We start from the raw sequence: 20,800 nt of genomic DNA, 5'->3' as shown, positions 1-20,800 counted from the left end.
GTCTTTCAGGCACTTACTGTCCTTTTTTGGGTCCTGAAAGGCAAACTTGCCCTTCTGGGGCTGTCAAGGACTGATTGTGGACATTAAAGCTAGTAATGGGATAAGATTGAAAACATCTTCTGAAAGCACAGAGCAGAGCCTTTTATTGTAAAAATGAAATACATTTCAAGTGCCTAAAAACTCATCCAAAAATCTCTTTCCGAATGAGTAAGGCTTGGCAATGCTTCCCTTCACAGCAGATACAGATACCAAACAGCTAACAGGGTAACATTCCATTATAAAAACAATCACACTAAAAATCCCAATTATTTTTAATTGCAGTCCTTAGAAATAGCCACAAAACAATCAAACATAAAGCAATCATAAAGTAGTTTCCCTTTCCCCTCTCCTTAATATTTTCGACAGGTTTTGAATCTGAGCAGGCAGATCCTTAGGAACTCTGAGAACCTTTCACCTTCCCTCACCTTCTCCTACGCCCCAGCTCGGAAAGAACAGAGAAAAAGTTAGTTGGAGAAGCACCCAGAAAAATCACAGGAGCCCTGGACAAAACTTCCCTGCAGAAAGTTGGATCCTGCAAGGCACAGGGTACATTTCTGGGCCTAGTGGTCCCCCGGCCCCGGGATGCAGGGCAGGAAGGTGATGCTCACAGGGTCGGGGCCGCCTCCAGCCCCGTTCTCCCCCCAGCAAGGTATCGGGAGCTGGAGCCACCCGGCCCCTCCGCCGCGGCTCAGCGCAGCCCCCTCCCGCCGTGCGGCCGCGTCGGCCCCGTCCCCGGCCCCAGCCCTTACATGGACAAATCTGCCTGCAGGGAAAGACAGGAATTTGGGCCCTTGACGTCAGCCGCGGGCAGAGCGCGGCAGCCCAGCGGAGCGGGAGGCAGCGGCGGCCGCTTTCGCTTTTTGTTTCGGGGCTGTCCCGCCGAGCTCGGGGCCGCCGGTCCCCCCTCTCCCTGCGCCCGAGGGGAGGTAAGGGCCGACGGGGGCGCGGCGGGAGCGATGCGGGAGCGCCGCGGCCGGGGGGATGCGGAGGGGCGCGGGAAGGGCCGGAGGAGCGGCGGGAGGGATGCAGCGGGCGGAGCGCGGGAGGGGCTGCCTGGGGGAGGCGGCGGGCGCGGGGTGGGGGTGCCCGAGCGGGGGCGCGGGAGGGGCCGGGCGGGGACCGCGAGGGGCAGCGGCACGGGGCGCGGAAGGGGCCGGCGGGCGGCAGGAAGGGGCCGGCGGCGGGGCCGGGGGCGGGCGGCGCGGGGCGGACCCGGGGGGGCGGTCCCGTTGCCGCCCCCAGCCCGCCCCCCCCCGCCGCCTCCTCCCGCCGCCGCCGCCGCTCTCGCCTCCGCTGCCTCCTCCCCCGAGGTATTGTTGCAGATAATAACTTGCCCCCTTCCTCCCCCCCCACCCCTCTCCGCCCGCCGAGGCAGCTGTGCCACAGCTGGAGCCCCCGGCCGGGGCGGGGAGCTCTGCCGGCCGCCCGGGGGGGCCGCCCTGGCTCCTCCCTCCGCCCGGGGCGCCGCGGCCGCCGGAGGGGCCGGCCCGGCCCGGCCCGGCTTGACTTGGCTCGGCTCGGCTCGGGGCGAGCGCGGTCGCGGCCGCGGCGCGGGGGTAACTCCGGGTGAAGCGCAGCGGGAGCGGTCCCGAGGCTCGAGCGGCCCCAGCACCCGGCCCAGCTCGGAGCCCCCGCGGCCCCCCCTGTGGCTCGCTCGGTGCCGCAGGTGCACCTGGCCCGGGCCGGAGCTGCCCCATCCCATCCACCCCGTCCGGGGCTCGTGGCAAGTAACAAGTTGAGTAAAGCCCTGGCAGCTTTTTATACGCTGTGGGAGGCCCAGCCTTCCCCACCAGGTGAGGACGGAAAAGTTTCCCACACCCTGACATCACCCAGGGCTTTTTTTTTAATACATACAGTTTTTTTTCTTCCCCTTTTCTTGCTCTCTCATTCTGAACAGGCAAACCTTGTCCCTAATGCTGTCCAAGAGCACTCCTCGCGCCCCGGGGCTGTGTTTGGGAAGCAGGCAGTGCTCCCGAGGAGGTGTCGATGGTGAAACTCCTGCCGTAATTGCTCTGGCTGCTGTACCTCTGGCTGCTGTACCTCGAGGTGCAGCTTGGCCCTGCTGGTGAAACAGACGAGAGTTGGAGCCTCCTGCTTTGTTTTGATTATTTCTTGTTTGTTTCCTTTTTTTCCTATATCTGTAGGAGTTCACTTTTTGGCCTAGTTGTGTGATTCTTGGGTTAGTTTTCTGTTTGGTTTCTTTCTGTTTTGGTAGGCCATTGATACACAAAAGTTTTAGGTCCTTGTAGGAACCATCAAGCTTGCTGATGTGTCTTCCTGCACATCCTGAACACCTTGGTCCCTCTGGACAAAGTGGTTTTGACCCATGCAAAAAGCAAGCTCTCACATGGAAGTGTCCAGTTTGTGGAAACACTCTAGATTTGAGGATTTCTTTGCTTCCATGTACTCATTTGCCTGTAGAGCTTGTGCTCATTCATTCCAGGAATGATTTCTGGGGCAAGATCTAAGAGAGTGGGAAGTCCCTGGAGCTGGGTGATACAGCAGATGCTGACTCACCAAGTAATTGCAGATATGGGATTTTAGGAAGATATGGGAACATGCAGAGCTGGGGAACAGGACACAACATTTTGTCTCTGTGTTAATAATATGGCTATGTTCATGCTGAAATATGTTGCCCCCTGTCCTGTGTGTAGCCTAGCCTAAGGTACAAGGGCACAGTCTGGTGATGTGAGGGACTTTCTAAGTATCCCCACCCTTGCTGCTCTAGGACTGGCCCACACAGGGCTAAATAATACTCTGGGTTTTCCCTCGGGAAATATGTACATTGCAGATAAAGATTTACTGTCAAAAACTTCTCTTTGTTGGCCTGCTCTGTGTCCTCTTGCCCACCCCATGACCTTTTATCCTATTGTTCCAAAATTTATTACCTCTGTTAATCCCCTGTTTCAGTTACTTAGCCTCTGTTGGAGGGTTTTTCCCCGTGGGATGGGCAACAGGTGATGGTGTGGGCGGTGGCCATTGAGCCACCTGTCAGTAAGTTCCTAGCCTCCCTCTCTAATCCTGCCTGTAACTTTGTTATGATGCTGGTTCTGCTAAGGGGCCCCTCAGGCCTGTTGCCTATTGTTTCATAGATGGTTTTCTTTTTAATTGTTTTATTCAGGTTTTCTTTTTCCACCTGAGTGAGCTTATGTAGGTTGTTAGCAGAAACGGCCATATCAAGGACACCTGGGTGTAAGATAGCAGCAGCATAAAGTTGGCATCAGTAATGGTGGTTGGGGCTTTCCTGCCATCAGATGTCTTCGGGTCCTTGTAGGATCTTTTCCCAGCCCTATGGTTAGAAGAGCTGTTTGGAGCACCTGGATTGCTAAAGGTCGCCATAGACTTTTTGGGGTTCTTTTGGCTGTAGAGAGATGCCTTGTAGTGGGTAGTAGGACCCACTTCCCAAAAATCAGTCCCACCATTTATATTTTGTGGCCATGTATATTGGCTGTGTGTGTCCCATATTGCCAGCAGTCCTGCACACAAGAATGTGCAGCCCTTGTATGCTGTCTGGGTAAACTCCTGGGTGGAAATGGAGGATGTGCCCAGGAAAATGAAGTAAAACTGTGTTTTATTGAAGCTTCCGTAGGTACAGCCCCAAGCTGCTATGAATTGCAGTTGTACAGTCTCCATGGTGTCCGAGTTGATGAGAACTACTGCTTTTCTCATTGTGCTGATGGCTCTGTCTTGCAAACCCTGCTCACCTGGAGTGGCTCGTACTGGCTGGCAGAGATGCTGGTACCGAGCTGGGTGAAAAGCTCCGATTCCTGTTGCACAGAGCAGAGTGTTTCAGCTTTAGAGCATATTTGGACATCAGCCTAGGTGTTAGGGCGGGATGCTGGTGAGCATGCCTGTCTCAGTGCTGGTTACAGCTCTGTGAGTCCTGTCCCTTGTTTCTGTTTGGTGGAACAGTCATCCAGCTTTAGGGGATAAAAGTATTGAATGATGTCTGTCATGTGCTGTCATGAAACTAGGACAAACTGGCAAATGCCTACCTTTAGACTGGCAGGCCAGAAGTAATTTTCAGGTCTCCTACGATGGCAATCATGGTTAGTATACCTGCCTTGTCTCATGGAAATTTGCGGATCACATAAAGTTTCAAAGTTGCATTCCTCTGAGTAATACCTTAGCTGTGTAGTGTTAGTGAGGTAATGGGCATCATGTGGAACTGCTACAGTGTAACTCAAGCTTTCAAATAATGTAATCCAAGATTCAGGTGTGTATCCCTTGGCAAAACACTTGTTTCTTTAGGATGGATATTCATGGATGAAGCTCCGGAGCTGGATTAGTGAGTTTTGGAAGGTACCTAAGTGTTGGCTGCAGTACCAGTGGGGCTAGAGTGTTTTTATATAGATAATTTGATAATCAATATGTATTTTTAGTTATAACGCATAGTAAGAATTACAGTAAGGGGGTTCATGGTCAGAGTGGAGACACCACTCAATGTTGAAATGTGACTGTTGCCTTGTTAAAGTCACTGCTTGCATCCACCTGTATAATGTCTGACTATAAAACTTAAGTAATGCCCTTGCGATCAGTGAAACTGTGTATGCTGTTTTGGAGAGGGATAACAGGAACGACAGGGAGCTGGAAAACCTGAGGGAGTTTGACCAGCAGTGTGGGATCACTCCTGTTAAAAGGATGCGTTGGAAAGGTGTGTCAGAAACACTGAGTGCTGTGGAAAAGGCATGTCTGTTTCTTTGTACAAATGCAAACCTAGGTGAAAGTGGCTGACTGAAAATGAAGAAAATTAAGTGCTTTTCAGTGTAACTAAATGGTGGCATTTATCATGCAGAATGTTGCTGAGAACAAGAATTTAGCCAAGCCTGAAAAGGAGATGGGATAGTTGTATGAGTGTGAGGTACATTCAGAGTTATACCAGCTAATGGGTGCCCATTGTATCATAAACATCTAATTGGAAAGAAGAGACTCTCATTTAGGTTTCCATGAAGCATTTCTTGCTGACTGTAGCTAGAGAAAAGCAGTAGCTTGGGTGGATGACGAATTGTTCCAAGAAGACAGTTTCCATGTGTCTGTGGAAACATGTACCCTCAGGGTGCCCACAATGGTTTCTCTATTCCTTTGCCCATCATGGTTGTGTGAACAATACATCCTCAGTGGCATTTTGTTGCTTGTCAAACCTCTGAAAGCCTGTCCCACACAGCTTCCTCCTAATAACCTCTTCTGTCTCTGACTTGACTCTGGGCAGCACTTGCACCTTCTTTTTGGCTGGCACCACACCATGCTGGGTTTCACCTTTGGCTCATTGTCCAGGCTCTGGTGTGGTCTGTCGCAGCCCTGGTAATCCTTTCAGGTGGAGGGAAGTCCCTGTGGATGCATGGAGGGATTTTAAGGATGTCATCAGGATGATGAAGGAATAGATAGTGGCTAAGAGTAGAACTCGATGGTCTCTGTGGGTCCCTTTCAACTCAGGATATTCTATGATTCTTTAGGTATGTCTGTGCTTTTTAGGTTGTGGGTTTGTGTTTTTTTCTTTTTTTTTAATGGGGAGAAGCCTTCAAGGAAGCAATAAGAATACCAAGTCCATGTGACCCACCAAAAACCTGCGATTCAGCATTTGTGTTTGCTGTGTGCACACGTGAACGAGACAGTGATGCTCTTGTTTGCTTTTGATCCTCTGCAGGCTGCCTTTTCACCCCAGTATCTTCATCATCTCCCTTTGCTCTTGTAGCAGGGTAATTCTGCCAAGTGCTAGAGAGCTTACTGGAACTGCAGCCAGAACAAAGCAGGCAGGAGCAAAGGAGATGGAAACCATAACTTACTAAAGGATGTGGTTTATCTGAGGGACAGATTCACAAGGAACAATACCTCTAAAGAGCGTGGGTTATATGTAGGAAAATACAGAACTTGAAATAACTTTACAAACAAGGGTTCCAGAGGAAGGACTGGAGGGAAGGTATTGTGATTGGCTTCCAGGTGTATATTGGGATGCTGGAGGAGAGCATCAGTGAAGTTTGAAGAGCTCTGTATTTTCCTCTTTTTGATTTAGGGAGCTCTTTGTTTTGTAAAATAGAAACAAACAGAGAAAAGAAAACAACAAATCAAACTGAAAACCACAGACCAGAAAAAAACCCCACAAAATGTAAGAGCTTTTGAGAGCTTGTGCCTGCCTAAGAAGTGGAGTTTAGCAGGGTATAGGATTGGCTCTTTTCATTCATTCTGCTTCTGAGCACTGCTGGCCAGGTAAGGCTGGTGATGTTTCCAGTCCAAACGTAAAAATCCTCAAAACTCACTGCCCACACTTAATCATTGCAGTTAAGGTTATTGGTAGAGACAACTCAGTGAAGATTCTGTTTTAATCTCCAAAAGCTCGTTTCGATCAGGTTCTGAGCAACTGTGAGAGCTGGCATGAAAATGGTAGTTTTTAAGTCACTGTCAGCAAGTCTGTGTCATTTTAGACTGTCAGTATCTGTTGTCGGGATCTGTGGGTGACAGTGACACACACGTGTGAGTCAGAATCACTCCCAAACTATCACAATATGCTCAGGGTAGGAAAACAAACATCGGTGAGTCGTGGGCTGCTGATAACCTTTTCTTAGACAAAGTTACAAGCTATTGAGTGTTGCAGGCTGCTACGATGTTTTCTGTTGCCCTTAATGCCATAAGGGAACCCTGTAATACAGTGATTCCTCAGCAAACCCATGAATTACTTTGGTTTGTGGGGGGGTTGGGATGCTTGAGCGTCCCTGGTTTATGCCAGCTCTGTTTCTGGGTCAGAGCCCATCAGTCCTCTTTGGGGTTTTCAGATCTGTCTGGGAGGGATCCTGTTTTATGCTTAAGTGGGTTTATGTACATGAGCATCCTCTAAGTAGGTGCCATTCAGCACTTGGTTGCCTTCCTCCCCCTCCTCCCACTGCTCAGTGATGCTTCAAGGCAGGCAAACTTCTGCCAAGTCTTGGGTGATTGTGCCGCCAGTGGAGTAGTTAGTTGAGATTTAATATGGCTATTATCTTTAGACAATAAAGTATCAACTAACTTGCCATAACTATCTTGTTGAATCTCTATTAAAAGCCCCACATACTTCATTCACTGGGTGAAATTTAATAGAAGTTCATGTAAGCATTTATTGCTTATTTAATTTAAAAATAAGTTGATCTCCACGACTGAAGTTACAGGCACTAAGGATTTAATTAACATTTAGTAAACTGCCCTATTAGCTCTGAGTTGCACAGTCAAGTCTTGTTTATACATCAATTTGTAATTCCCCCTCAGCCCCTGCTTTTTTTTTTTTGGACAGTTGATCTCATTTTGGGGACCTGCAATTGTCTCTTCTTCTCCCCCTGCTCCTGATCTGTCCTCAGCTGGAGAGTCTGTGCAGAGCCTTGTGGCAGGGCTTGGAATGCTGCTGATGAGCCAGGACCCAGCTGTTTTATTGTGGGACCAGCCCAGACAACGGGACAAAGGCAGGTGGGATGGAGGAGATCCTGCCACAGGCCTTGAAGAAGGATTTGTAGAGCCCCATGGGGTCGTTAGTGTTGTACTGCATGATGGGGTAAAAGTGGTCCAGCTCCAAACCTTCCTTAAACATAACAGAGCAAATTTAAGATACTTCCTGTAGGGGTTTTTCAGCGGTGTGGCTGGCTGCATGGAACTAAGGTTGGTGAGACTTGCTTTTCTGAAAGATTGTTGAGGGGTTGTTACAGGTGCCTTGCAGGCAGTCCTGCTGCAGTTGTGTTCACTGTACCCCAGCTGAGGTGGTTTCTAACTCTGTGAAATATCATGTGCATCTTCAGTGCTCTGTGTGCACTTACTCTAAGAAGTTCTGTGTTTCAGCAGTTTATTACCTCTCTTAAACAGATTTAAATTACTCAGTGAGGCAAGCTGAATGAAAGCAAGAAGTCTCCCAGATAGCGCAGGCAGCAGCCGCTGGGTTGGGAGAGTAACTGAATTAGCAGCTGTTAAGTGGTTGTAGCTCCAGCTGCTGCATCCTCGGTGCCTCACTGGCCTGAGTGTCAGTGACATTCCTGTTCAAGCTCAGCGCTGAAGGCCATCAGCTGACTTGGATTTAACGCACCTCATTGTTTGAAGTAGAGACTTGATTTGCCTTATATGGGTTTGGGATACCTCAAACTGTTACTCTGGAAAAGACAAGCCTTTAATATGGATTTCCCTAGAAAAATGAATAGTGATTGTGGCAGCCACGTGGCAGACCTGTAGTTAATTGCATGCACTAAACTTTGTTAAAAGAATGGTGTTAAAGTTGCAAAGTCCAAGTGCGCTAGACCTTCGAAATGCCAGATTGAAGGTTGTTGATGAAACCTTAATTTCAGCCTCCCCTATAAGCAGGTATTATGATATAGCCACTTATTTGCCAGAGCACCTATTCTTTGTGTCCAGAGTGGAAGGTGATACTTAATGAGCCGCTATTTACTTGCTTTTCTTTTTTGTGCAGTCTGTGGCCCCAAGCCTTATTTACCATGTGCTACTAAAACTCAGAACAGAATGCAGAATTATTAATTTTCTTTTGTATTTTTCTGGAGTGCTCTTTGCTCTTTCATTGGAGCACTTTACAAGTCGGAGGAGTGATTTTTTTTGTAATGCTTTTCCAAGGCAAGGAAAACTATTAACATTTTACTGATGGGACATGGAGACTTGGAGAGAAGTGAGACTAGCTGTCTCACATCACCCCTGACACTGCAATCGTGGAGAGAAAAAAAGCCATTTAGACCAGGGTTGTTCTCTTAAGTTTGCAGCCATAACTGATATTAAAGTAGAGAAATTGTTGGGAAGAATTGTTTGTAATTACCGACTGAAGTCAGCATCCTTTCTACTCAGCTTTGGAGATTACTCTGAACTGTTCTTTGCAGTTATGCCTATATTTACAGCCCATCTTTTCTACTTGTACCTGCCTCTTGTGCATTATCATAGTTATCCTTGACGAGGGGGCAAGCACTGTACTTATCTTGGTGGGTATTGAAGTGCCTAGCTTAGTGTGAAAGCTGGTCTTTGCTTCTGGTATTTGAAGGCTGGAGTAGCTTAATGCTGTTGAAGCTGAAATGTGGTGGTGAGCAGGTCCAGAAATGAGCCACAAAGATTATTAAGGTCCAGGTGGTATTTATGCGTAAAAACATATTTCAAGGAGTAGAAGTAATGGGGACTATATGTCATCTGCTTGACACTTCCTCAGGGGCTTGTTTTGCTAAGTACAGTATGACTGATATTTTTTAGGGTAGTTTAAGCTTCTCTTAAAGTTGTGGTGCTTCTTTGTCACTTCTGATCCTGCAGGCTGTTTTTTTTTGAGAATGAGGATTATACCTTCCTTACAACAGTTCCACTTCAGTGCTTTTTCAGAGAATCCGTTTCTTTTTTCAGTTCTTTGGGATGCGCAGAGCTGAGCTTGGAAAACACGGCATTGCATCTTTGCCATTTAAGGAGGTCTTGGTGAACCTTCTGCATAGTAAGTTTTAAATTCAAGTGTATGAGTAATCCAGCTGAACTCTGCAGCTACTTTTGTGCCTGAAGATAAGCAAGAGTTTTAGCACTGTCTTGTACCCAAATCCTAATTTGTTCTCAAGGCAGACAGATGGGGAACAACTGAAGGGCAGAAGGCTTAAAGTTATCTGGGGAGATGTCTGGCTTATTTTCTGCTGTAGCATGCAGAATGACCAAAGCCTTGCTGCAATGAAGAGTCAGCTCTGTAAAGTGCAGGAGATCATACTGTGAGTGGTGCAGATAAATGCAAGTTTTTAGCAGTGGCATGAAGTGATGAAGTGTGGAGTAGAAGCATATTTTGGAAGTTAGGAATAATGCCTTGGACCTCTGTGTTGCTGCAGGAATAAGTGCAGAGTTCTTGGCACATAATGTCTCTTCAGGTGTTTCCATCTGCATCCGAGGTTTGGGATTGAGGCCAGAGCAGGAGGTGTACTTAAACAGTATAAATGAGGATGTCTTTCCAAGGCACTCTGCCCACCCAGGTACTCAAAGTGTCTGGGAGAACGGATGGCAGCTCACAGAGTGCCTGCGCGCCTCCTTCCATGGCTTGGCACAGTGTGTTTTGCTCTGTTGCGTGGGAGAGCTGTGAATTTGGGGTGTGTGGAGGCTGGGGAAGTTAGTTTAGGAAAAGAAATTTTTAAGGACTACGTTGTAACATGGGAGAAGGAGCTACAAGGGCAGATCTTGTTGCCTTACTGTACACAAGGATCCCTGTAGGGTATGTTCATCATCTGTAAGTTACTCTGGATGAAGTTGACTCCCATGCCCTCATTGTACACACAACCTACAGGCAGTGTGTTGTGGGCATTGGTGGGTATCAAATGTCTCTGAGGATGCAGGGCAGATGGATTGGCATCACCCCACCTTTGCACTGCTGGGTGTGTTGGCTTGCTGTGCTCCACCCTGGGATTCCAGAGAGGATTCACACTCTGGGGTGTTACAATGGTCATCTATGCTGGTAGTCTCCATGCTCTCTGGAGTCAGGCCACTTGCTGGGCTGTTGTATGTATATCCACACCACCCTGCTTCCCTGGATGCCATAACCAAGCCTCCAGTCTGTATTCATTGCACACCTGAGGTGGCATCTTAGGTCTTGGATATGCTGTCATGTGCAGGAAGTCCAAGCAGAAGTGATTTGGTGCGGCTTTGATAGCTTCAGGGCAGATGGCTGTCTGTGTCAGCTATTCCCCCTCCCTTGAAGGAGAAGTGTAGTGAGGCACAAACGACCTGGTGGGGTTTTTGCAACAGCTCTGGATAAATTTCTAATATGTCAGGTGATTTGATTCATACCTGATTAAGGGTGTGCCCACTACTGTGAATGGAGCTGGATGTACAGGGGTAGCTATGTGTATTATCAGAAAGTCACACATTGGCTCATCTGGTTTAGTGTTGGTAGATGAACCTGCTGGAATGGGTGTATTTTTTGCGTGCTTTGGTTGTGCAAATTCTACCTGATGTGTAATGAAAGTGATTCCGGATGCTCTTGATTTCCAGAAAGACAGAGCCTATCCATCTAATGAAAGACATGAGTAGTTCTGGGTATGGTATTGGTATACTCCTGGATTCTTTTCATCTTTCATTTTTGCTGTCATATCCCATAGCCAACATTTTCTTGTGTTTCCATGTCTCTGAATTTGTCTAGTAGCATCTTGGGCTGAGCCTGCCACTTGTTTTGCTACACAAAAGAGGGTAATGAGTCTGGCAAACTGTGTGTGTCAAAGTCCTGTGAACCCAAGCAGAGAGCACAGGCTACTCCCGTGGAATAACATCTGGGTATGAGAAAGTCCTGCCCGGGGACAAGAAGATAAAGCACAGAATGGTGAGAGAAAAGTAGAATGATTGACTTGGGGACATTGTGACTGATTATGAGGGAAGATGAAAAGGATGTAAAAAGTATTTGTTAGCAGAACGTGACTAAGATGAAGACCTGATAAGTATTGGCATGTGTCTGTGAAGGAAAGGGGAGCAGGAGCTTCTGGCAGTGCAAAGCTGCACGTTTAGGACTTGCAACTTGGTGCAAAGCAATTCTGGGTCATGGGAATGAACACTGCAAGCCATTGCCACCTATAATCCCTTTAACAAACATGTACAGTTCAATCTGAAACCTCCTTGGGCTCTTCCGCGTCCTTTCTGGGGAGTTCATCTCCCTCATGGCTGTTTATCGCTGTGGTTTCTTAGCTATGCATACTTGCTGTCTCATTCCTCAGCCCTCAGTCACAGGAGACCTCTGTGTGAGGGAGGGACACGTGAGAAATGTGAAGCTTGTTGCAAAGTCCTTGCCGCGAGGAATTTGGATGGCTCATCTGCTGCAGCTTGGTGTTTGGGAGGCTGCTGAAGATCTGTGTGCTGTGAGCGTGATCTGCAGCCCTGGTGGGACTCCAGAGTGGGATGGAGGCTTGAGGGAAGTTTGGTTTCTCCTGCAAAGGGCAACCCCCACATGAGTGCTCCTGGTAGAGCTGCAATTATGCAGCTTGTTAGCAAAAGTCAGTTGTGCATTTGGATGGGGTAAAGCAAAGGAAGGGAGCAGTATGACTCACTTAAGTTAGCAGTGACCAGAAGTAGGCTGTAAGCTACAGGTGACACCTTATGCCTCCATCCTAAAACAGTAAAATCTGTCATGGGAGATACAGCCATATGTGCAAATACAGTATGTGGGTTTGGGTCTTGGTCTAGCATTCAGCCCTTCCTTATGCACTTGTGTATTTGTGTGCACTTTGCAAACATTAACCAGCTAATCCCAGCAGATGTTTGGCAGCCTCCTGAGCCCATAAGGAAGTTAAGTATCACTGCACTTTGCTAGAGAGATGCCCAGGATTCCAATAAACACCTGCTAAAAGAGCCCATCGGAGCTGTCTGTATTGGTGGCTGTGTGGGCTTAGCTCCGCAGGGCAGCTGCTGCCTCCGCCTCAGGCTGCTCTGCAAGGGTCAGACTGGACTTACACTCATATGAAAGACACAACTTCCTTTAGTTTTTGAGGGATTTGGTAAGTTTACACACTTGAACTTTAATAAAATCTGGTTGAAAGGAAGGAGCTGTGGATCTTGCTTGCTGCCTGTGTTTGTCCATATGCTCATGTACTTACCTTCTTGGTGGTTGTATGTGAAGTCATGATGCTCCTAGTTGACCTGCATCCTGCACTTGTCTCCTCCTTCCCCAGTTAGTTGTAAGCTCTAACACCTCTGAGGTCAAGCAAGTTATATGTATGTGTGTTGCTGAAGTGACTTTTTTCTGGAGTTGTCTCTGGACTCTCCAGGTTGTGATTCAAGAAGGACTGAGGGTCATACGCATTTCTCCTGGCCTCTATTTGTGCTCTGTCTGGTTGGCTGTCCTGATTTTTCAAACAGAGCCGTAAGACTGCTAGATGGAGTGGTGGGGGCAGCAGTAGAATAGTTCTGGACTACTAAGAATTACTTAGGTGTTTCCTCACACTGATCTTTATCGGGTCTCCATGAAACTATCGATACCAGGGTGTACTTCTGTCTTCTCAACTAAAACTTCCTGAAGTCTCCTCAGGTCACAGATCCTGCCAGTTTTTGCCATTCAACATTTCAAGGACAGGCCTTGGGTGTCTCCTGTGATGACAGAGGCTGTGCACTGGTTCTGCTCTCCCTCATCACTCTGAACCTGTTGCGGTCACTTCACTGCACCAAGAGCGTGCATCCGACTCACCCCGCGCTGTTGGCTGCATTGTCTGCATTAGTTTAATTGAGTGAGGAGCTTGCAGGAGAAGCTATTCATTCCCGTGGTAACTGTGCTTGACAATCAGAAGCTATTCTGGGGTTGAAGGACTGGTGAAGATTTGTTTTCCTTGGTTGTGGATCCGTAGTCCCTAATAGTTTCTTGCTTATTTGAATTGAGGTTAACTTGGTTCGCCATTAATTAAAAGCCAAAATGATCTGTAATCCTCTCTAAAATAATTGCTGTCTTTAGTGAATGGAAGGGAACTCTGCTGGCTTCCAATTTGTTTCCAAACCCCTTTGTTTTGCCATGTTACTTTGCACTGGCCATGATAGGTGGGAGAGGCCCCATCAGTGCTGGCAGCTCTGTCATGGTGCACAGGGAGTTTGTGCTTGAATCCTTTGTCTGCTGTTGGACCAAAGGGTAAATACAGGAAAATCATGGGGTGATGAAAAATTTTATGAACCTAGTAGGTGCATTTGCAGTGAGAGGTTGTGTTTTCTTTGTGGAAAGCCATTAAAGGGGACAGAGGTGAGTGTGTGCACCCTATGTACTGGAGCATGTTTGTATCTTGACTTTTTATGGGCTGAAAACCAGCAAGAATAAAAAGAGGTTTTGACTATGTGTGCACTCACTAGCAGGAACCCCAGTTCTTAGATAGTTTAGTTTCTATCAGTAATTGGTTTCAGATACACATTAACTTTGATTCATGTGTTGTTTTGGGGAGGATGTCCTCTCTCCTTTCTGTTTGCCCAGTGTCTGCCTCTGTCATGTTTTTGCCATGACTGGGACTGGACCTGCAGCAGGAGGAGTACAGAGGGTCTTCTCCCTTCAAGTGGTCCTGAGTGCCCATGCAAGTGTTCATGTTCCTTGGGCTCCTTCAGTGGAAAGGGGAGGGGTTGTCCAATGTCACTGCTGAGTTGAGGGCTGAAAGATCTCCAGTCCAACGTGGTTGGGCTCCCTGGAAGCAAGGCCTGGAGCTCTGTAACTGCTGTTTGCTCTATGGGTGCAAAGGCAGAAGCACTTCCACAGTTACGTTCCTTATGTCCCCACCATTACCTTGTGGTGGGGCTTAGGCCTCTGAGCGCCAGCTTTGGTAGGAGGAATGGCTGGCTGAGTAGTAATCTCTCAGGACTAGGTTCAGAGGCCAGGGCAGGATCAGCTCCTCTCATAGTGCTCTGTAGATGCATGTGCCTGACCTGCTGTGGAGGTTGGTGATGGCAGCTGTGCCCACTTGTCTGCAATCCCCCCTTTTGCTTTCCTACCCTGGGTGCAAAAGTGTGTCATGTTCACTTTGCACAGGGAGCATTCCCAAAGTTTCTGTGATCTGCTGTGTATGTGCAAGGAGCAGCAATGGGGCTGTATTTTCTTAATCTTCTTGTTTGATGAAGCAGTATCTGGCTGTGCCCTTAGCAACGGGTTTTTTAATGCAGATCAAGTCTCCTGTTTTAATTGACTAAGAAAAGAGAACTTCGAGAGGGTATGAACCCACGACCTTGAGATAAATAGTTTCTTATTGAATTCCTGAGCCCCTAAGCCACCCCCTCTTGTGAGAGTAGCATGGTTTAATCAAAGGTCAGAGGTTTTGTCACCTCGGAGAGCCTCAGAAAAAGAGGGCGACACAAGTGAGTTCTTCCCGGTCCTTTGTGGCTGCAGTCATTTTTGGCCTGTCAAGTTCCCATTGAGCTGGCTGTGCTTGCCCCTGTTCCTGGATGATAGCTCTCTTGACCTTTTCTGGTCTCTGTGAATGTTCATAAAGACCTGATGAGGTCAGCTGTGTTTCTGGGAGTTGTAACTAGATATATGGCGGCTATGGGCAAAAAGCTTATATGAGGCTGCTTTGAGCCTCTGTGTGCAACGTGCAGATTCACAGCTGTGATAGGACATAGTCTTCTCTTACCAGCTCTTCCCACTCATCCTCCCAAACGTGTCTCCTGTTTCTAGGCTGAAGGCCAGGTGTGGGATCTCACATACTGCTGTATGGTCAGTCTTGGCATGTGCTGACTTGTGCTTGGCCACTGATGCCCAAGATATTGCAGTTGCTGACAGAGGTCCCCCCTCATTTTATTCTGTTTCCTTCTTGGATGGTGACCAGGAGTGTGGCTGTACCCCATGTGAGAAGTGCCATGTCGGTCTGTCTTCCTGACTGCAGACACTAATGCTCCTTGAGCCTAGCTGAGGGCTGGCATGGAGCTGGTCTTGCTTGCAGATTGGATGCTGACTTCCTTGATGCTGTGCCAAGTCAGTCTTTGAAAATACTGTCTGGCAAGTCTTGGAGAGATCTTTGTCTCCAAAAGCTTCTACAGTTCCCTTCTGTTTTTTCCCATCACCAATTAAAAAATAAAAACACTTGGCTCAATAACAAGTGCTGGCTTCAGAGCTGGTGACAAAATTCCTGCTGACAAGCTTAGTATCATAGGGTAGGAGTAGGTGAGGACAGGTACGATCATGGTGTTATGCTGTTAGGTGCTCCTGTGAATCACACCACTGAGATGGAAGAAGATTGGAGAGACCTTTCTTGGTCTCAAATGGTTTGTATCTTTGGTGTGATGTTGCACTCACACACAGTAGCTAATGTTTCAGACAAATAGATGTGTACTCTGCCGGAATACAGCTCTCAGGTGTAGCAGGTTGGAAGAATATCATGTGACAAACTCTTGGAAGAATACAGAGTTAGTAGCCAAGAAAACTCTGTGCTGAGAAGTCATCAGGTACTTGGTAAGAAGCATGATCTCTCCCTATGAGCACAAGTGAGATCCAGAAAGGGTGCTGAAAGATGTGTAACTGAACTTTGGCATTCTGCAAACCAGAAGCCTCTTTCATTTCACTGAGAAAAAGAAATGCAGACAAAGTGAATCCAATCATAGAGGTCCAGGAGTTCAATTTTATAGTCATGGTTGGTGCTGTAGTCAAATAATAAAGGAAATGCAGTGCAAATCCAGAGTATGTACTTGTCAGGTCAAGGTGCAATGGCGTGGAGGGGCTAAAGCCTTTTTATCCTTTGTTTTTAGGGAGAGGAAAGATGTGGTAATACTTGCACTTACTGTGCTGAAAAGTAATGTGATAAATCACAATCCCCTTTTATAGGCAATTAATTAAGCTCCTTTGGTGGGAGGATAATCTGCAAAATTTCCATGGAAGTCTGTGTGCTGGTTTTCTTGCACAAAGTGATGAAGGGATGTCCAAGCTCTGTCACCTTCCCTTTGCCTGAGCCCAAGCACCAGCTGGGAGGATGGGAAGATGTATAGGGCTGGGTGACAGGCAGCCATGTGCTGTCCTCACCTCTGTCACCTTTGGGGGTGCAGGGGAAGTGCGGGGAGCTGTGTGTCATCCTGCAGGGAGATTACCAGGTTGCTGTGCTGAGGCAGATGGGCAGTTATGCTGTGGGATGGCACATGCATGGTCCTGCTGAGCCAGGGCATTAGTATTGCCTTTTCTTCCCATTGTCCTCCTGCTACGTGTGCTGGAGGCCACCTCAGTCTCCTTTTTTTCCAGTTAATTAGTGTCAGGCTGAGGTTTGCATACCCCAGGGATGGTGGTGGTGATGTTTAGGTGTCTTTTGGGGAAGAAGGGCAGCACCTTTGTCTGTGGTGAAGGTCCAGTGACTCTATGTGATGGTGATAGCCAAGGTGTTTTCCCACAAAGCAAAGGTGTGTTACCCCACCTCTGTCCCTCCCCATCCCAGCCCAGGAGTGTGGGCTCTGTGATGGCAGGCCAGTTTCCCTGTCACATGGAGAAAAAACATGGAGCATAGCCTCCAACACTGCCCCTGATGTTTTTTTCTTTTTCACTCCTCTTGTGTAGGGGCTAGATTCAGCAGGGAGTCTGGCTTCCAGCTTAAGCTGGAGTAATTTAGAAACTAAACCAGCTTTTTAATGTATTTTTTGCGTGTCTCAGTCTGCATCTATGATGGAAGTAATAGTACTTTCTTGTTCAGAAGGCAGATGCATACACAAGCATCTGTGGTCCTCCTAGTTTTCAAATGTAATAAGAGCACTTATTAGGGCTTGTCAGAATTGCTCCAGAATTTTTTATCTATATTTGGAATAAACGGCTCCTTTCTCAAAATGGAGCTTTCTGAGAGAAATGTCAGCTTGCAACTAAGTTATTTTGTAAAGCGAAAAAAAAATTTTTTTCCTATTTTTCTATGTGTAATAGTAAAAACATTTGTTGAAAACAAAAATTGTTTTTGTGAAATGCAGTTGGTAGTGAGGCCTCTCCACACTCTGCTGGCTGATTGCCATGTGTCCATGTTTACCTGTGCCTCTCTGCCCCATCCAGGCTTTTTCCTTTTTTTATTGAAGGACTATGTTGCCTTGGCCTCTCTATCCAGCTGTTTGGAAAGAGGAGCAGCGACATGGAGAAACTTCTCCTCTTTTAGTATATGCTCATTCCACCTGTAGGTATTTGTTCCACGGCAGAAATGAGGGCAGTTTGCTAATAAGGTATAAAGGTGAAAGAGGATGGCTAATGCTTGGAGGTGGCAAACATTTCTAAACCAGAGATTTACTGGTCCTGGTTGATTGTACTTTTATAAATGACTTCATGGATTATAATGCTTTCAAAAATGCCAAGCCTGACCACGTGGGCACAGGAGTGTGGATTCCAGTTGCCTGACAGCTATTTGTTGCTATTTTCAAATGATCTGGCCAAAACTGGATAAAATGTAAGCCTTGAACATGATGACTCTCTGGTCATGTGGGCTCTAACTTTTCAAAGTTGCATTTACAAATGGTTTTAAGGACAGTGATAAGAGGGCCTGTCATGGTGCCAAGGGTTTCATTGTGGTGACACCTGAGCAAGCCTGGAAGAAGGTGTCCTCTGCCTTCAAATTTTGGCTATTTAAAACCAAAATGGTTAAAGAAACATTATCCTTTGTAATAAAACTTTATCATAAACCCCTTAGACTTGGCACAGCAAACATGAACAAAAATGCCATCTCTGCCCTAGGAGAATTCAGCCTAAAGGTAGGCTGAGGAAGATCCTGGGCTGGGACTGGTAACAGCCAGGCACCTTCCTTGCCCCTGTGCCTCAGGGCACAGCACTTCTCCGCTCCCCTGTGCTCCTGGGCATTGTCAGTCCACTTTTCTTGGCTGAGCATCTTAAGATGTGAGTGGTGTGTTAGGGCAACATTCTGCCAGTGCTGCCTGGTGAAGATGGCCATTCCTTGGGGAGTGGGAAAAAGACATGTTTTTGCATTTCAAAATATTATCCTTTGTTTGAAACCCAGGCTCTGTAGTGCTCTGATACTGTGTGAGTATTTGTAAACAAAGTCGATTATCCTTCTTTGGTCAAGAAGCTGGGCTGCATTACAGTGAGAAAGTGAAATTACCCCCCTCTTGCTCAGACTCTCTCTGACCAGGCTTAGTGAAATGCAAACAGCAAATGGTGGGGGGAAAAGAAAAAAGTCAAAATAAAAATCAGTGAGTCTGTTTTGAAAATCTTCCAGTAGACTGAGGGAGTGCGAACAGCAGTAGTTGGTGCTTGAAAATACGGGATCCAACCCTGGTGTCAGTTACAGACATGTAAATCGCAGGCAGCGCTGCTGGCAGTGATGGGGAGCTGCTGAAAGGTTGCTCCAGCGTGAGACCCGCAGGCTTTCTGGCATAGACATGCTGATTCCTCTCGTTCCTTAGCCACACTTTTTTCTATCTGTCCTTGGGCATTTAAAATAACAGGAGTGCAACATCACTAGTCCTGCTTATGGATTGGTTCCCAACCATTGTGGCCCAGTAGCTCCAGCTCAGGGTGCCTTTTGGCTCCTGGGATGTTATAGGTAGGGCTGTCTCACAGCTTGCTCGGCCTCTGTTTAAATCTGTTCTGCTCCAGATGATCTTTTAATTTTCTATAATACAGCAACCTTCTGGGAGAGCTGGATGCCATCCCTTCAGTGCAAGTTGGATCCTATTTCTTCTTTCCTGCTATGCAGCTGGGGTGTTCTCCTTCTCCCCCCGCTCTCCTACCTCATTTTCCCCTTCTTGTTTCAGGCATGTTTAATGAACCCCAAGACAAACCTGAAAATCCAGTGTGGCAGCAAATACATCAATTCATCCCCTGGTCCCTAAGCCTGCTCTGCCATTGCTGCGGGACCTTGGGGCTCCTGCAGGGCAGTGCTTTTGCGCCAGGCTCTGTGTCCTGCAGCATGGAGGGGCTGCCAGGGAGTTTGTTGTGGGAGCTCATTTTCAGCCTATCGAAGCTGACTGACTGTGCTGTGGCTGACATCAACCTTCATCCGGGACAAAGGCTGGACCAGAAGCTCGGAAGTGATAAGTCCTATTATGGCTAATTTTAAGACATGGGGTTGTGGTCGATTTGAAAGCAGCTCCGTGCTGTGTGTATCTGTGAGGGGAGTGTGCTTCCTTGCAGACTGAAACTCGCCATTCACAGTCATTGCTTTACACCATCACAGTTTCTGGCCTCCCAAAAGGCAGCAGCCAGGCTGTTCATAGTGGTGGCTCCCTGAGCAGGTGCCACTGCTGGCAGCAGAGCAGAGGAAACCCGTCTCCAGCTTTTGTTGTCTTGCATGATCTTTTTATTAGATAACTTTGAATTGAGCAGTTTAATTTTAGTATATGAAGCCTGAGAAACACAGATGCAAACACAGAAAACTCTTAGGGCCAGATCTTGCATGTGTCAGTGTCCCAGGGCAGAAAGAGAAGTTCCTGTGTCCATGTGGCTGTGATAAAGTGTAAAGCTACTGATACATATAAGCTGAATTTTAAGTCAGATTTGGACTCCAAATTGTGGTTTGTTTGTGAGGAGTCTGATTTTCCAATGTGTGAGAATGTAGAGACCTCAGACATCTCCCTTGGTGCTGGCGGTGGCCAGAGTGCCTGAGGGTCAGGGCTCTGGCAGTGGAGGAGATAAAGTGAGATTTCTTAGTTTTGGAACTTTGGCCAGCAAATAACAAATAGATTGGCACAGAGCGGGAAAGACATAAAAAGACATATGTCAGAACAGGGCAGGCTTTTAAGTGGTTTTCATTTAAAATGAAAAGGTCAGATTGAATGAGGTTGGCGTCTGGGGAACTGTTCGTGCACCTGCCAATCACATGGGGGGGACCCATGTCAGTTTATGCTGATGGCTGACTGGCTGAGAGCTTGTCTGTGCTTAGAAATTGGTGACTGGAACAGTTGAAATGACAATTTTTCTCGTGGCTGTCAGGTTGAGCCATCTGCTTCATGAAGGAATGGAGAAAGGATTCCAGCATGAGGCCACTTTATTCCAGTTCAACTTGGGCTTCAACAACTACAGCTATACTGATTTAAAAAATAAAAGTAATAATACATACTCTCTGAATATTGGTAACACTTTCAAGTGTAAAGGAGATTAAAAGTGAATGTAGCTTTTGAGTAGTCAGTAAAGCAGTTCCCATTCAACCAGGGCCTTGTGAGAGAAGTGTAATTAGCACTTGCTGAAATTATTTTCACAGGTAAAATTTTCAATTAAAGGGACTGGGGAGTCTGGTTACTTCTATTTCTACATGGCCACTGTAAAGTTAGTTTTGTCTGAAAATGCTGACTGCTGCTCTTTGAAACTTGGATCTCTTGCAGAGGTCTTCAACTGTCCATTCCTGAAAAATTTGAACAATCTAAGAAAACTCTAGTCATAACAGAGGACTGATTCTTA

The 20,800-nt window shown here is 47.1% G+C and overlaps 1 protein-coding gene across 9 annotated transcripts in view; it reads left to right on the top strand.

Annotated features, from left to right (window-relative positions):
* LPP (LIM domain containing preferred translocation partner in lipoma) overlaps positions 1-20,800 on the top strand; it is a 425,132-nt gene that overhangs the window by 82,281 nt on the left and 322,051 nt on the right. For 2 of the 9 annotated variants that reach the window (XM_071566774.1, XM_071566769.1), the window contains exon 1: positions 843-965. The exons of 1 other annotated variant lie outside the window; for it this stretch is intronic. The gene's annotated coding sequence lies outside the window, so the exon portion shown is untranslated. Of the gene's footprint in view, positions 1-842; positions 966-1,288; positions 1,350-1,783; positions 1,833-2,203; positions 2,219-20,800 lie in introns of those variants that run through there. 6 more of the 9 variants (XM_071566779.1, XM_071566768.1, XM_071566773.1 and 3 more) reach the window with 5 other exon arrangements.

Source organism: Pithys albifrons, chromosome 11 (genome assembly GCF_047495875.1).
Source record: "Pithys albifrons albifrons isolate INPA30051 chromosome 11, PitAlb_v1, whole genome shotgun sequence".
Taxonomy (NCBI): domain Eukaryota; kingdom Metazoa; phylum Chordata; class Aves; order Passeriformes; family Thamnophilidae; genus Pithys; species Pithys albifrons.
The sequence above is the reverse complement of the archived record's forward strand: the minus strand, read 5'-3'. Positions and strand labels throughout refer to the sequence as shown.